Genomic DNA, 17,361 nt, shown 5'->3' on the forward strand with positions numbered 1-17,361 from the left:
CTATTGCGAAAGCTTACATAATTGAAAAAATTTTTAATTTTAGCCGACACTACTTTAACCCTAGTGTGCAAACAAAGCTGACTCAAGTGGATTAAAATGATGATGGGGGAGAGGGATCAGAGGTGGAGATCTCACTATTTGCCTATCCTACTCATGAATTTGGACATAAAATTCATCAAATATCAACTGATACTGAAATTCGATAGGCAAAGACATATATTTTGCTAAACTGTATGGAGGTCGATCCATATGTTGATTAAGTATCTATCACAATCTCAATTCTTTAATCACTTATCATCTTATATTTATCTTATACATATATAGGCAATATGATGAGATGTTGAGATGGAACAACCTGATGATAAGTTAGAAAAAAATCTTCACTCAGCACTCACAGAACTTTGTAAATTGGTTCCATCAACTGGTAAGCGACAATTATCATTTTATTTATGATAATTTTTTTTATTTATTTTTTTTATAATATACAGGTCATGCAGGGAGGCAAATCCATACCTAGGAAGCTAAGACTATTAGGTTACAAGCCAACAAAGTACGTAACATATTATAATAGCTATAACGTAAATGATTTCAAATTTCACATGCAGTAATGTGGATATCATAAGAGTACAATGAACAGTGGTGTGTGTATAAAGAATAGCTGGTGGGTAGAGATGGAGAGTGACTACTATGAAATCTTCGAAGAAGTGATCAAGTTGACCTATCTTAGAAATAATAGTGTCATTCAGTTTAAATACCAATGGTTTGATATCGACAATTGTATAAAGGTTGATCTATGGTATGGGTTTATTGAAATCAAACATAGATCAAAAGCATATGTCAATGATCCCTTTGTGCTAGTCCAACAAATTGTTCAAGTATATTATACTCCCTTTCCATCAAGGGAAAGAGAAAGAAAAAATGGTGGACTGTATGCAAAATTAAGTCTCGAACCATTCATTACACATTTGAAGAAGAAGAAGAACCCCATTTATCAGAATATTTTTAGAAGGACGAAACATCTGGAGTTCATTAGTCTTTCATAGATGCAAAGTTGGATACTCCAAATTTTTTTTTGCATGATGGCCAACATGAGGAGGTAGATAATTTTGAGTTTGTTTTAAAGGACAATCCAATCCAAAAAGGAGAAGAAAAAAAAAAAAGATGAAGAAGTGAAAGAAGAGGAAGAATCAAATGAAGAATCTAAAAAGTACCAAACATCTGAAGAGGCCGATGAGTAGTGCTCTTCACTTGCGATGAACTTTTCCACCTCTGACTTCCTGTGCTTCACCTCTATGAACTTTTGGACCTCCCGAGGAGAGAGCTCTCGTGCAGCCAACTTGCATGGTTCTGCACCACACATACTAATGCGGTAAACTCTAATACTTTAGATATTCTCTTTTATATTATTTTATTATTATCTAATATAACATTCTTTATGATGTCTTGATATTCTTAGATTCGTATCATGGCATGGTGAGGACCCATCCTCTCAGCCCCTCCTTAATCTCGAGTGATGGCTCAGGACCACTAGAGGGGTGGGTAAGAGCGGGATTATAGGATTCGACCATAGCTTCGATCCTTTAGTAACTTGATACTCTTCGACATCCTTCTTTGAGACCTCGACGATCCAGACGTTGGGTGATGCATATGTGGAGGAGGTCATGCATAGGCTTTGGAGCTAACGATCTCAGAGCTTTCGAGATGTCATATGCAATACAGTCATTGAGATTCTTCGAGATTCGTATCTATGTGATCAACTGGGCTCGTTGTCACAACCATCACAACAGGTAAGTCTATTAATATATTTTTTTTACTTATTTTAAATTTTTATATTTAGACGCTTCATATATTTAGGGTTGAGTCCAGAAATAAAATCTAAGAGATAAAAATTTAATCTAACTATTTAATTGATGGGTTAGGAGTGTCTATAGCTTCGTATCATCGAATAAAATATGTAGGAACAATCTATTCAAGAATCAAAATAGTATATCGAAATATACGCCTCCGTATCGACATATATGCTTTCATATCGAAACTTATTAATAATTCGAGAATGAGATCTAGGAGGTAATAATCTAATCTAACCATCCAATTGATGGGTCAAAAGTGTCTATAGCTCTGTATCATCAAATGAAATATGTAGAAATAATTTGTTTGAGAATTGAAGTAGTATATCCAAATATACGTCTCTATATCGACATATATGCTTTCATATCAAAACTTATTAATAATTCAAAAATGAGATCTATAGGATAACAATTCAATCTAACCATTCAATCAATAGGTCTGAAGTGTCTATAGCTCTATATCATCGAATGGAATATGTAGGAATAAGTCATTCGAGAATCAGAGCAGTATATCGAAATATATGCTTTCGTATCAAAATTTATTAATAATATTTTATTTTTTTATTACAAAATACTGAGATATCTGTCTCTCATCCACCAACTATTAGAGAGGACGTACTGAAGCAGGAGGATGAGGAGGACGATGAGGAGGATCCTACATGAATTTTTTAGATATGTATATAATTTTGATACTTGTAAAATAATATAAATTTATAAAATTATATAATTTATATTTTTAATATAATATAATTAATTTAATATTTATGATTATGTTAAATAATTATTATTTTATTTATAACAGATTTTAGAAAATATTATTGCTTGTTAATGTGATTAAAATAGATTTTAAAATATTTAATTATAAATTTTTTAAAAAAATTAAAAACTATTAGTGATGATAATTACCATCGCTAATAATATTTTTATATTTTAATTAAAAAAATTAAAAAACTATTAATGATGGCAGTAGCGACGGTTAAGCCGTCGCTAATAATTTTTTTAATACTTTAATTAAGAAAAAAATTAAATTATTAGCGATAATTTTTTATCGCTAATACCATCACTAATTAGCTTTATTAGCGACAACTGAATTACCATCGCTAATAGTTATAATTAGCAACGACGTTATTTCCGTCAAATTTTTAGCAGCAGTGTGCTGTCACTAATAGCGTTAGCCACTGTAAATTGGCTATTAGGAATAGCAATTAGCTATTGCTAATAGTCTATTTTCTTGTAGTGTTATCAGAGAATGGAGATTCGATCTTAAGTGATACTCGTGGATTGAAAATCTTCTCCAAACCAATAAGATAGATCTAATAGTAAATGGAGAACTAACCACTTGTATCAAAGCTAGGAGAGGTCTTAAGCAAGATGACCCACTTTCTCCTTTACTATTTCTGTTGGTGACCAATATTCTAGATAGACTACTTACCAAGATAGGGAGCTGCAACTTGATCGAAGGGATTGGACGCTCCCAAATATCTATATAGATCCAATGCATACAATATGCCGATGATACCATCAATCTCTCTGGAGATTCAGAGGATTCAGTATTTAACATCAAATTCATCTTGTATGCTTATGAGCTTATCGCAGGCTTAAAGATAAATTTTGAAAAAAGCTAGATAATTGGCATTGGTACCTCTAAAAGAAAAGGTCAACAATTCACAAAGATGTTGTGGTGTTCTACCTCGACCCTTTCTGTAAAATACCTTGGCAAACTAAGCCTAAGGCATCAGACTGGGACTTCTTTATTGAGAAAATTCATAGGAAGTTGCAAGCATGGAAAGGCCGGATGCTATCCATTAGAAGAATGCTCATCCTCATCAACACAATATTATCCGCAATCCCTACATTTTGGATGTCATGTTTTCTCCCCTAGAAAATTATTCTCAAATTGGAGAGAATAAGGTGACAGTTTCTTTGGAGAGATGAGAAACTATGTGCGGGAGCTCATTGCATTGTCAGTTGGGATAAGATCTATTGTTCCAAATCCCTCAGTGGTCTGGGAGTCGTTGATCTCAGAAGATTCAATCTATCCCTCCTTATGAAGACATGGTGGTGTTTATTCAACAATCATGACAACCTTTGAAGACACTTAATTCTCAAGCTATATTATAATGGCCACTGAAGACACACAGTTAGGCACCTATGTTCACACCTCACCAGTTTGGAAGAGCAATATCAAGACCTATAAAATCTTCAATCAAAACTGTTACTTTAAAGTGATCAATGGTAGTATGACCTCCTTTTAGAATGATAGATTGGTTTCTCATAATTCGCTCTTGGACTTATTTCCAGAGCTCTTCTAATTGGCTTCCAATCATGAATTATCAATCGTCAATTCTTCAAAGTATACTCGTTTAGAGCATTTTTTAGAGAGCTTGTCAATTTTTTTATTAAATGAAGACATCAACAGATGTTAAAGCTACTTCAATCTATCAAGCTTGAAGATAGTATAGATAGAGATGTGGAATTGGATATCTTATGAAGAGTTTACGGTCAAAAGCTGCTATACTCTCCTTTCCCATGGAGGTATAATTTATAGTTTTGCAAAGAAGACATGGCCCCTTCCCATCCCCCCTAAAATCATAATATTTAATTGGCTTTTGGTTGCAATTGAGTGCTAATAGTGGAGAACCTCATCAAGAGGTAGCTACCAATAGCAGATCTAAGAATTTTACTTTGTGGGATCAATATAATAAAAGAAGTAAAGGAGCTACAGGGAGAGAAGAAGAAAGAAAAAAAATAAATAATAAAATATTTTTAAAAATAATAAAATATATAAAAAATGATAATATGTAATACCTTAAATATCCTCTATAATAAAATATTATAAAAGTGCACTATGGTAAAATTTTAAAAATTATTAAATGTTAAAATTATAATAGCTAATCAAAATTATTCTAATCATGTATATTTGATATGAGTAAAAAAAAGAGAAGATAGAAAAACTAAAAGAATATTATAAAAGAGACATACCTAATTCAGATTGAGAAGAGATACAAGAAGAATATATGATTTTCTATTACATTTAAATTGATTAGGATATAAAAAATAAGTTGATATGAGATTTAAATATAAGGGATGGATGGATGGAGACCATAGGGTTAGGGATGTATGTCTTAAAAGTCAATATGACTGACACATTGTAATAAATCTAAGACATAATTTTATACTTTATACATTGATTTGATCAATAAAAAGACAAGTTTATTTTTCATTCAAGTGTGATGTATCCTTGAATCATTTATGAAATTAATTTTTGATACATATTCTCAAGGTGTTGAGAATTAGAGACATATATTTAATTCCTAAATATTCTCGATCATAGAATCATCATGAGAATGGTGATTGATCTGGATAGATCGATGCACAGATCGATTCTTTCAGGATAGATAAGTCTTTGATCTACAGTGTAGAGATACTGGATAGTGAGTGCAGATAGTTGTTAGAGAATAACTAGTACTGAGCATAACCATACGAGAGATCACTTGGATTTCTATTCGATCATCCGTGATTGTCTCGATGTTGTAGTTGTGCGACTGATCCTTTGATCTGAGATGATACTACTACTCACAGTGAGGCTGCTAGAGTTTGATTGACACATAAATATGGGTCTCAATGAGCTCTTGTAGTAGATGTTGGTGATAGTTGGTTCACTATAACAGTAGGATACACATCAAGATGGGATTTATCGATCTTGATAGAGAGGAGAAGTCCTATAAGATTTGAGAGGCTAAGTCCAAGAATCTGTGGCTACAGTAGTGTGATAAATGGAAAAGAGTTTTCATAAAAATCATAATTGAACTTGAACTGATCGAATCTATCATATAACTGATGTTGAAGTTTGATGATTTATCCATGACCTGCCATCTAGTTGGAACTCACGATAGATGGATTGAATCACACATTAACTACACCTTGAGGTTCATTTTGATTTTACTGGATTGTCACTACATACTGCTAAATGTCACTGGTAGATTGTGAGAGCTCACTAGAATTGTTCAGTATCGACAATCCTTGATGAGTTAAAGTGAAATTATTTCAATCTATTGAAAAGAGTTTTAATGATACTTTGATAGAGATTATTGTATATCTCACTACCAGATAGAATTGAACCTATGGAGTCACACAACAAAGAGATTTGTCCTGAAATTAGTAATTGAGCTTATGAAGTATCAATTGGATTTAAAAAAATTTGATTGGGTTCAAGGTAACCTTGCTAGCACATGGTTGGATCCAATTTTTTCTTTATATTTAGATTTCTTATTTGATAAGATAATTCAAACTTAATTACCTCTTAATAACCTACATGAATTAGATTTATTGGACTCCAATTGTTAGGTATCTAAAGTTTTGGATCATATGAATTAAGGGTGCAAATCCCTGATTAATTTTTTTAATAGTTATTCTTGGGCGCCACCTTGATTTGATCAAGTTGGGCGTGTCCCATGATTAGAGGGCTTTTTGATTTCTTATGGGGCATCCCTTGGGTGTATTTTGGGATGTGTTTATGTGGGTGCAAGGGCTCCAAGAGTTGGCGCCTAAAAAGATTCCTAATGGAAGTTAAATAACTTAAGTTAGTAAAAAATCTAATGCAAGTAGGACTTATATTATGAGATTGAATAGGATTCAATCCTTATGCCTATATATTGCCCAGATATAGAGCCCAAGAAAGGGGGTGAATTAAATTTTTTTAAAATTTTAATATTAGTACACTTAATGTGATGTGCTAAAGTATTTGAGTGGAGTGAGTTGATTTTCAATAAAAGTGAATTCAAACACAAATAATAGGTATACAAGTATAAAACACAAGGAACAAATAAAGAGATGCAAGCACAACAAACATAAAAAATTTATAGTGGTTCAGTGCCAATCTTACATCTACATCCACTCTCCAAGTCTCTACTTGAGAATTCAATCCACTAAATAGATTTTAAGTAAACGGATTTCAAGAATACAACATGTCGGACACCTCCGACCCTTGCTATCCAAGCAAGAATACTTATTTTTCGGATATAAGCCAATCTTTAATACTTCGATTTCAGATTTGGATCAACCTATCTGAGTTTTAGAACCTCCAAAACTCAAAAATCCAAATATAATATAAGAAAAATAGGATACAAAAAATTAAGCATAATATCCCCTTAAATAGACACAATAAATGTAATAGAAATACAATACTTAAAGAAAATAAGCTTTTGCTGAACACCCTCAATGAATTTCATACTTGATTGCTACTAGAGAGTGGTTGGTGAAGTGATTAAATACTTCTATTTCTTTCTTTAGGGCTGATAGAGTTTTTTTCGGATTTGAACTTGAATGCTTGCTTAATCTTATGATTTTTCACTTCAAGAGAGCATTTATAGTCACCATTTACCCTTGAGAATGTCTTAGAGTTGGTTTAGAGCCATTGGAGAGTGTTTAATGCGTATTAAATATACCAAAAATGGACTAAAAATTAGTCGTTACGAAGCTCGCTCAAAATGGGTCGTCCGATATAGGTCGTCCCACTATGACTGGAAAGTCCCATGGGCCGCCTCATTTGACCAGTCTAAAAATTAGACTTTCTGTTTTGATCTCAAGATCTCAGGAGTCATCCCACTACATGGGTCATCCCAAGTGGATCGTCCCATTGCGTGCCATGAGTCAAAATGAAGCGTGCCGACTACTCAATGAAAAGGGATGACCCAGATAGGTCGTCTTATTTTGTGCCAATCCAATTTTTCATGTATTTAAGATCCGAAACTTATCCGAACACTTCTAAATGCTCTCAAATAGATTCAAATCAATTTGACACTCTCAAAAGGCTTCAAAAACTTCTCCAACTTGCAGAAACTTCAATTTTGGTATACCTAATGAAGCTTTTCAAACTCAATCTTTTGGACTACTTGAAACAACATAAGAATATTCTTCAAAATCAAAAAATATATTAGTAGTCCTCTCAAATGGTTTGCGATCATCAAAATCAATTCTTGAAGCAACAATCTCTTCCTTTTTGATGATGACAAAATATTTGAGTGTTCATAAAATAAGTTCTTAAAGCTCAAGAAATTTGGATTTGTGAAGTACTTGTAGGAATATGCCAAAGATAGAAAATCATGAGATACATATTTTCAATAATTTTAATGTTTCAATTTATTTTGTTGAAACTCATTTGTGAAGGTATCATAGTTTTTCTAAAGATTGTTCTTAATCAGTTAAAATCATTTCTTTTCTTGTATGAGACAGATAAAAATAATTATTTTGACCATTTAAAAAAGATCTCCCTCTTTCTTATATAAAGAGTATTCAATTTGTAAAAGGATGATTTATAAAAAAATTTTATTCTTTTCTTCCTTATTTTTAGTATCAGAGCAATAAATGTGAAACGAATGTTTCTTTCTCTTTTTGTTGTTTTGATGTTAAAGCAAGAATGAAACCATTTGAACAAGAGCTAAAAGACAAAAAATTTGAGCATTTTGTAAAATCAAAAATGGATATATTGAGTCATTTTGATATTAATATAAAAAATAAAATTATCAGAGCACTCAAGAAAAATAGATGTATCAGAGTAATTTTTCAAATATTATCAAAATGAGGATAAAAATAGATGTATCAGAATAAAAAATGGGTGTATCAAAGACGTATCAGTGCAAAATACTGTATCAGAGCAAAAAATTTAAAAGAGCATGTAAATTTAAAAAATTTAGATAGATAATACACTACTTTCTCCATTATGATACCATTGTCCCCCTTTTTGACATTATCAAAAAAAAAGACTAAAGGGAGTAAGATTTTTTATGATTGCATATTAGGAATCAATATAATAGTGCATTCATTCAAGTATAATAGGCATTCATCCATTCATTCATCCAAAAAAAAAACGAGCCAAATAAAATGATAATAACCTCATTCATTAATATCAAAAAGAGAGGTTACAAGAGTCATAATAAGCATAAAGCTCTCATACATCCAATCTACAAAATATAACTAAGTAACCTAATACAAAATGATGAAATCAGTGAGACTGAACATCGAGCATGGGATCAAGATAGGTGAGACATGATCAGTCTCATCCTTGATCGAAAGGTCTGGTTCAAGAGGAAGATGCCGGAGGATGGAAAACAATGGACTGAACAAAGACTGGCTCACTAGATCCAGAGGGCCTAGACTGAAGCTGAGTCCTAATGGCATCAAGCTGGGACAAGATCCCCCTCACTATAAGTCGGAGGCCATCTAAATCAGCAGATGCGAAGTCTTTGGAGTCTCTGATGTCTATCCGAATCAGCTCAAGAGAAGAACAAAACTGACTGTGGAGTCTCTCTATCTCTCGAGCTAAATCATCCAATTGAGGTGAAGTGGTGGTCAAAGTGCTCGCTCCTCCCGATAGAGAAACTAAAATCCATCTAATCTCCCTCTCAATATCAAAAATCCTGCCACTGAATCTGAGTAGGGAGCTCTCCACACTCTTCAGTCTAGTACTCAGATCAGATAAGAGCTCCATTCAATGAAGATATGTGTGGCACGACAGAAAAGTCCAAAGAAGGATCAGAGAAAAAACTTAGTGGAGCCTGGAGATACTACTGCTGCTGCACCAGCTGAAGGATCTGCTGCTGAAACTGGTGAGACTGTTGAAGAAACTGATCCTGAAATTGCTGCTGCTGAACAGATAGAATGCCTGCCACTCTCTCAGCCAACAATCTCATCTCATCCTCCCCCAAACTAAAAGATGGTACGATATGGCTCGATGGGAGTACTCTGGCTGAGGATCCTATCTCAGGCTCTAATATAGGATGATCAACTGGACTTTGCTTGGGAATAGGTGGAGATGGACCCTCCCCCTCAGCATGCTCCTCCTTCTCATCATCCTCCTCAACTACAGCTGCACGGCCCTTTACCCAACGGCCATCAACTCTGACAAATCCCATGCACCGAAGGGAGTGGTTATTGTAGGTGTCGGTATATGACAGTCTAAAAATAACCTTCATCTCAAAACTCACTCCAGACTTCCTAAATATCACAGTGAGAGCCATGCCATATGGCAAGAGAGCCTTGGATCTGTTCAAGGCCTCCCTCATGGCATCGATCATCAGGAAAGATAGGTTCAGGGGAGTCTTAAAAATAACATAGTGCATCAAGCAGATATCTCGACTAGACATCAAATCATATCTTCCTTCATTCCTCAGCCTGTAAGGATCTCACTGACTTTCTTCTCTGCGGCAACCTCATTTTGGGGGCTATTGTCCCAAGGAGAGGAGAAAAATCAATCGAGAGGGTAGAGAGGGATGAGAGATGGATGAAAATGAGAGGAGAAGAGGGTTTCGGATTGATTGTCATGAATTTTGCAAGTTAGGGCTTGAGATTTTGAAGGAGAGCAAGAGGGTATGCCGAGAGAGAGAGTTTGCTCTAGGGTTTGAGATGGAGATCCAAGATTTTAGGTGGTTAATGGGATGGATTTGTGGCCGGTGGAGAGTCAAAGGAAGAGTTTTTGGTTTGGGGTGAGAAGAAGAGGAAGAAGCATAGTAATTAAGTCGCCCCACTTAGCTTTTAAGAGAGGAGTTTAAACAGATCGATTCGCATGAAATCCATTTGTTCGATCAATTGGGACATCCCACATGGGTCATCCCATCCAGAAAAAGTTCAGGCGATGAGAAAAAAATTTAAAATTGGAGAAAAAAATCAAGAGAAAAAATTTGAAAAGACTTATATCAACTTGAGATGATCATGAAGAGTCTAGATAAATTTTGGTATAATTTTTGATGGAGTATTTCAATAAAAAAAAATCAAAGGTTATATCTAAATAGTATTGATGATTTTTTAATTATCTTGAAAAAATTTCAAAAAAAAGATAGATGCCTCTCAAAATTAAGATAATGAAGTCAAGAGATTTTGGATAGATTTTGAGAGTAAAATTATAATTGAAGTTCAAGCAGAAAGATCTAAGATGTCCAATTCTCTTCTAATTTTATAAAATTTATTTTTATTTAGTATTTTGATAAAAATATCAGCTAGTTATTTTTCAGTATTTATGTATTCAAGTGTTATATCATTATTTTGAACATGTTCTCTTATAAAATGATGTCTAATTTCAATATGTTTTGACCTAAAGTGTTGGATTGGATTTTTGGTCAAATTGATGGCACTAGTATTATCACATCTTATGGAGATGTTTTTAAGTTCAATACCAAAATCTGTGAGTTGTTACTTAATCGACAGGATTTGAGCACAGCAACTTCTAGTTGCAATGTATTCGACCTCGGTCGTAGACAATGCTATCGAATTTTGCTTCTTGCTAAATCAAAAGATTAAGTTCACTCCTAGAAAATGACAAATTTCACTAGTACTTTTTCTATTTAGTTTACATCTAGCAAAGTCTGCATCTGAGTAATCTATTAAGTCCATAGAAGATTATTTTGAGAACCAAAGTCCTAGATTTTGTGTTCCTTTTAAGTATCTAAAAATTCTCTTAACAATATTTAAGTGAGATTCCTTAGGATTTGATTGATATCTAGCACACATGCATACACTGAATATTATATCAGGTCTACTAGCAATAAGATATAATAAAGAGCCTATTATGCCTCTACAGAGCTTTAAATCAATATTTTTACTATGTTTATCTTTTTTTAATTTACAGGAAGGGGTCATAGGTGTACTTATAATTTTTGAGCTCTCTATTCTAAATTTTTTTAATAGTTTTTTTATGTACTTACTTTAGGTGATGGAGATTCCTTCCTTCATTTACTTGATCTGGAGTCCGAGGAAGAAAGTAAGTTCTCCCATCATGCTCATCTCGAACTCTCCCTGCATGAACTTAGCGAACTCTTGGCACAAATCTTCGTTAGTAGATCCAAATATAATGTCATCAACATATATCTGTATAACTAGAATTTTTTTATCTTTTTTTTTATAAATAGAGTTGTATCAACTTTTTCTCTTAAAAAATTATTTTCTAATAAGAACTTACTTAATCTTTCGTACCAAGCCATAAGAGCTTATTTTAAACCATATAATGCTTTGTTTAACTTAAATACATGATCTAAAAATTTATGATTTTCAAAACTTGGAGGTTGTTCTACGTATACTTCTTCAGTAATATAACCATTTAGAAAAGCACTCTTAATATCTATTTGAAATAATTTAAAGTTCATAAAATAAGCAAAAGCAAGTAACATTCTTATTGCTTCTAGTCTAGCAATAGGAGCAAATATTTCATTAAAATCAATTCCTTCTTGTTGATTGTATCCTTTAGCAATTAATCTTGCTTTATTTCTTATTATATTTTCATCTTTATCTAATTTATTTCTATATACCCATTTAGTTCCTATTATGGGATGATTTTTAGGTCTAGCAACTATTATCCATATATTGTTTCTTTCAAATTAGTTTAGCTCTTCTTACATGGCAATTATCCAGTTATGATCTTTTTCAGCTTCATTTATTATTTTAGGTTCTAGATGTGAAACAAAAGCCACATAATTATAAATATCTCTAAGAGAGGATCTAGTTCTTACTCCTTGTGTCGGATCACCAATTATTAATTCTTTGAGGTGATTGTGGACATATCTCCATTTTCTTAGATTACATGTATCTTGAGGTTGTTCTTGAATGTTCTGATTATTGATGCTTTCATTCTCATATTTCTCTTTCAAATAATCTTTATTTTGCTCATTTGAGTCATCAATGGTAAGCTCTTTCATTCCATCATCTATGATACCTGCATCATCAGCATCCTCTCTCTTTCTTAATGGAAGATTATTAGCTTTATCAAAACTACATAAATTAACTCTTCCACTACTAGTGTTCTTTTATTAAATACTCTAAAGACTTTACTAGAAGTGGCATAGCCAAGAAAGATAGCTTCATCAGATTTAGCATCAAATTTGCCTAAGCTATCTTTATCATTATTTAACACAAAACATCGACAACCAAAAATATGAAAATAACCTATATTAGGTTTTCTACCTTTCTATAATTCATAAGATATTTTTTTTAAAATTGATCTTATTAAAGCACGGTTTAAAATGTAATATATTGTGTTAATTACCTCTGCCTAAAAATATTTTGGGAGTTTGCTTTCACATAGCATGGTACGGATCATTTCTTCTAGAGTTCTATTTTTTCTTTCAATAACTTCATTTTGTTATGGTGTTCTAGGTGCTGAGAAGTTATGATCTATATCTTTTTCATCACAAAATTTTTTAAAATCTTTATTTTCAAATTCAGTGCCATGATCATTTCGTATAGAAATAATTGACAAATCTTTTTCATTCGAAATCTTTCGATAAAACTTAGAGAATGCTGAAAATACTTCATCTTTAGAAGTTAAAAATAAAACTCAAGTAAAATACAAAAAATCATCAATGATTACAAAATTATATCTTTTTTCTCCTAAACTAGTTATCCTTGTAGGACCAAATAAATCCATATATAAGAGTTCTAGAGGTTTAGAAGTTGAAACAATATTCTTAGATTTAAAGAAACTCTTATTTGTTTACCTAATTGATATGCATCATAAATTTTATCTTTGTCAAAATTAATTTTTGGCAAACCAAAAATCAAATCCTTTTTAATGATTTTAGAAAGTGTGTGCATACTAATATGTGCCAGCCTATGGTGCCAAAGCCAACTAGTCTCATTAATTTTAGCATTCATGGCCATAAGACATTATATATTTTGTAAGGATAGATTATCCAAATCAACCATGTATACATTGCCATGTCTATATCCAATGAATCTAGTGCTAACATCAGTGGGACTAGTTACAATGCACATAGATGAATTAAAAACTACTTTATAACCTTTATCACATAATTAACTAATACTTAAAAGATTATGCTTAAGACCACCTATAAATAATATATTTTTAATACAAGTAGAGGGAGTGATACCAATGTTACCAATGCCGATGATCTTTCCTTTGCCATTATCTCCAAAGGTGACCATCCCTCCATTCTTGACTTTCAATGTGATAAATTGAGATTCATTACCAGTCATGTGTCTTGAGCATCCACTGTCGAGATACCACTTCCATTTTATTGCTTGGGATGCAAGACACACCTGTACATATGAAATCAAGTTTTAACCTTAGGTACCTAAGCTAACTTGGGTCCTTTGAGGTTAGTTATAATAGTTCCTTTTGAAACCCATATTTTCTTAATATTTCTAGTATCAAATTTATTTGATAAATATGAATAAGCTTTATGCCCTATCTTGCCACATCTAAAATAAGTAATATTTTGCAGTTTTCTTGTAGATGCATTGATAAAAATATTTTTCAAAAATTTTTGCTTTCTTAGAGTGTTAAGCCAAATCCGATTTTATCATATACAGCTTTTTGACTATCAATGATCTTCTGAAGTTTATTTGAACTTAATGTAAATCTGTCAACTATAAATTTTAACTTAGTTACCTCTTCTTTTAGTTTTTGATTTTCTTTTACAAGAATTTTATTTTGACTAAAAAGTTTATTTTTTTTTATTAGAGACTGATTCTTTAGTTGTAATTCTTCATTTTTCTTATCAACTTCTTCTTTTTTCTTAGCTAATACATAGTTTCTTGATTTTAGATTTTTATTTTTTGTTTTTAATTCTTTTAGGTCATTTAAAAGTTCATGAAAAGCTTCTAACAGTTCATCATAAGTAAATTCATTTTGAGTTTTGAATGTTACCTCATTTTCATGTGCCATAAGGCACAGGTTGGCTTCTTCATGAGATTCTTCATCAGTGGTAGAATCATCACTGTCACTCCATGTAGTCTTCATGGTCTTCTTCTTCTTGAACTTCTTTTGGCCTTTCTTGAGCTGGGGATATTCTGATCTGAAGTGGTCTGGCTTCTTGCATCCATAGCAGATGATGGGCTGTTCTTTTTCTTTGCTCCCCTTTGACTGGTGGTCTTCTCTTAGTCTCTTATCTTTTTCTCCTCATGAAGTATTTAAATTTTCTAGTAATTAGGGTCAAGTCCTCATCTTCCTCACTATTGTCTGATTTTTCTGTGTCTTCTTCTTCCTGAGCTGTCGACTTGAGAGCTATGGTCCTCTTTCTTTCAGTTTTCTCCTCAGTGTGTTACTTCATGGTCAGTTCGTGAGTCATGAGGAATCCAAGCAGCTCCTCCAATGGTAGAGTATTCAAATTTTTGGCCTCTTAGATTGCAGTGACTTTTGCCTCCCATGATCTTGGTAAGGATCTGAGCACTTTTCTCACAAGATCACTGTTAGAATAATATTTGTCAAGACTTTTTAAACCATTTATGATATCAGTGAAATGAGTGAACATTTGAGTTATTGATTTTTCAGGTTTCATTTTAAACAGTTCATAGTTATGCACAAGCATATTGATCTTAGATTCTTTTACTTGATTTGTGCCTTCGTGTGTGACTTCTAATCTATCCCAAATCTCTTTAGCTGAGTTGCATATGAAAATACGATTAAATTCATTAACATCCAAAGCACAATATAAAACATTCATGGCTTTAGCATTGAGCTGAGCTATTTTCTTATCAAATTCATCCCATTCACCTTCCGGCTTAGGGAGAGACACACCATCAATCAATTTAGTAGGTGTGCGTGGTCCATTTACTATGATACTCCATATGTCATAGTCAAGTGCTTGAATAAAAATTTTTATCCAAGCTTTTCAATAGATGTAGTTTGACTCATTGAAAAGTGAAGGTCGGTTTGTGGATTGCCCCTCGGTTAGGAATGTGCCAAATTGGGCTGCCATAGATCTTTAGCTCTTGATGGTTAAATCAAGCAAGAACTAAAGCACCAGACTCTGATACCACCTGTTGCGCAGATATGGAGCCCAAGAAGGAGAGTGAATTGGGTCTTTTTAAAATTTTAAGATTAGTGCACTTAATGTGATGTGCTAAAGTGTTTGAGTAGAGTGAGTTGATTTTTAATAAAAGTAAATTCAAACACAAATGATAGGTATGCAAGTATAAAGTACAAAGAATAAGTAAAGAGATGCAAGCACAACAAATACAAAGAATTTATAGTGATTCAGTGCCAATCTTGTACCTACATCCACTCTCCAAGTCCCTACTTGGGAATTCAATCCAAGAAAAGCAATGGGGGACCCTCATCAATCTCCACTTACCTGATCAATTTGGAAGATTGAGTCTTTAATTGGGTTGCTTAGTAGTTTGATTTAGCCTATGTCAATTAGATCGGTCATATGATGACTGATTAGATGAGACCTAAATCTAAATCTCTCCATAAATATTAAGTTCATAGGTCTTCCACCATTGTAGATGTGCGGGCATGCTACCGACGTTGATTGTTCTCGACTGATCACAGTGGTTCAGTTACATCAGAAACATGCAACCACTCTATTAGCAAAGAGTTACTCCAAGAGAAGGATGGGGTTGGGCCCAATAACTGTTAGATGAAGGACCTAATGACGGCCTTGCACCTACTTATGAATGGTGGGTCAGACTTAACTAAAGAGTATGGATAATAACTGTTACGTGAGCCCACATGACTTAAAGACCAAATCGCTGCAACATGCTTAGAGAAGCATCTGGACAAAGAGTTGCCTATGCATCGGTATGCATGTTACCAATAACTGTTAGGTAAGGTGCATGACATCGGTGGGATTGTAGTACCCACTAGGAATCCTTTATTGCATTAGGATTTTTGTTTTTCATCCGGAGAGTAGAGAGATCCGAAAAACTAGTAGAAGTCATTGTTTTCATCTTAAAGTCTCTAGAAGTAAATATAAAATTAAAGTACAAAGGTCTAACTTGAATCTCTACTCTCACAGTTAAACAATGTCAGCCTCGAACCCTTTAGCACACATCCTTAAAACCAATTGTTTTACCAGAACTAATTACAAAGGCTGACTCAAAAATCTCAGGATTATCCTGACCTCAGAAAAATTAAGTCATGTACTCGATCAAAAACCCATAGTATTGCCAAACCGTCCTACTGCTAAGCAAAGAGTTGCTTTTGAAAAGTGGACGGATGAAGATAGTCGGGTCAAGTGCTATGTGCTGGCATCAATGTTAAACTAGTTGCAAAGCCAGCATGAGCATATGCCCACTGCTTGGACTATGATCACTCACCTACAAGAGTTATATGGTGAGCAAAGCCGTACAGTGCACTTCAAAGTATCCAAGAGACTCTTCAACTTAAAGATGCATGAAGGACAGTCTGTCCATGAGCATTGTATGACAGTAATCAAGGACATTGAGGAGCTTAGGAAGCTCGGGCTTGAAATACAAAAGAAATTATAGATGGATTTGATCCTTCAATCTCTTACAAATTTATATAGTCAATTTATTATAAATTTTCATATGAACAAGTTCGATTGCACTATATCCAAACTGGTCAACATGTTGGTCACTACAGAAGGAACCTTGAAGAGTTTAAGGGGCACTGTTCTTACTGTGGAGCAGACTTCTTCCAAGAGAAAGTCTACTAGAAAGAAGAAGACAAAATCTACTAAGAAGCAGAAGAAAGAGAGCAAGTCAAAGAAGAAAGTTTCTAACAAGGCCAAAGTAAAGAAAAAGTATTTCCACTGTGATGTTG

The sequence above is a fragment of the Elaeis guineensis genome, chromosome 16 (assembly GCF_000442705.2).
Source record: "Elaeis guineensis isolate ETL-2024a chromosome 16, EG11, whole genome shotgun sequence".
NCBI lineage: Eukaryota > Viridiplantae > Streptophyta > Magnoliopsida > Arecales > Arecaceae > Elaeis > Elaeis guineensis.